This window comes from Ursus arctos, unplaced genomic scaffold (genome assembly GCF_023065955.2).
Source record: "Ursus arctos isolate Adak ecotype North America unplaced genomic scaffold, UrsArc2.0 scaffold_19, whole genome shotgun sequence".
Taxonomy (NCBI): Eukaryota; Metazoa; Chordata; class Mammalia; order Carnivora; family Ursidae; genus Ursus; species Ursus arctos.
This window is the reverse complement of record NW_026622863.1, coordinates 46,532,234-46,532,672: the sequence shown is the minus strand read 5'-3', so window position 1 is coordinate 46,532,672 and position 439 is coordinate 46,532,234.

The following is a 439-nucleotide window of genomic DNA, read 5'->3' as shown; positions in this document are numbered from 1 at the left end:
GTGTTTGTTTTCTGTGATTCTTCAGTCTCTTTGTCATTGACATTTTAAAAGGCTCGCTCTGGTTGCTGCATAAAATAGATTATAGGGAGGCAGAGCGGAAGCCAGAAGCCCAGTGAAGTGGCTGCTGTATCATAATTACACTATTAATTACCAGCATTTTTTAGCACTTTTTATATACCTGAAACTGTCCTGGGTGCTTTGTGTACATTCTTTCTTTTTTTTTTTTTTTTAAAGATTTTATTTATTTATTCGACAGAGATAGAGACAGCCAGCGAGAGAGGGAACACAAGCAGGGGGAGTGGGAGAGGAAGAAGCAGGCTCATAGTGGAGGAGCCTGACGTGGGGCTCGATCCCATAACGCCGGGATCACGCCCTGAGCCGAAGGCAGACGCTCAACCGCTGTGCCACCCAGGCGCCCCTGTGTACATTCTTTCATTTC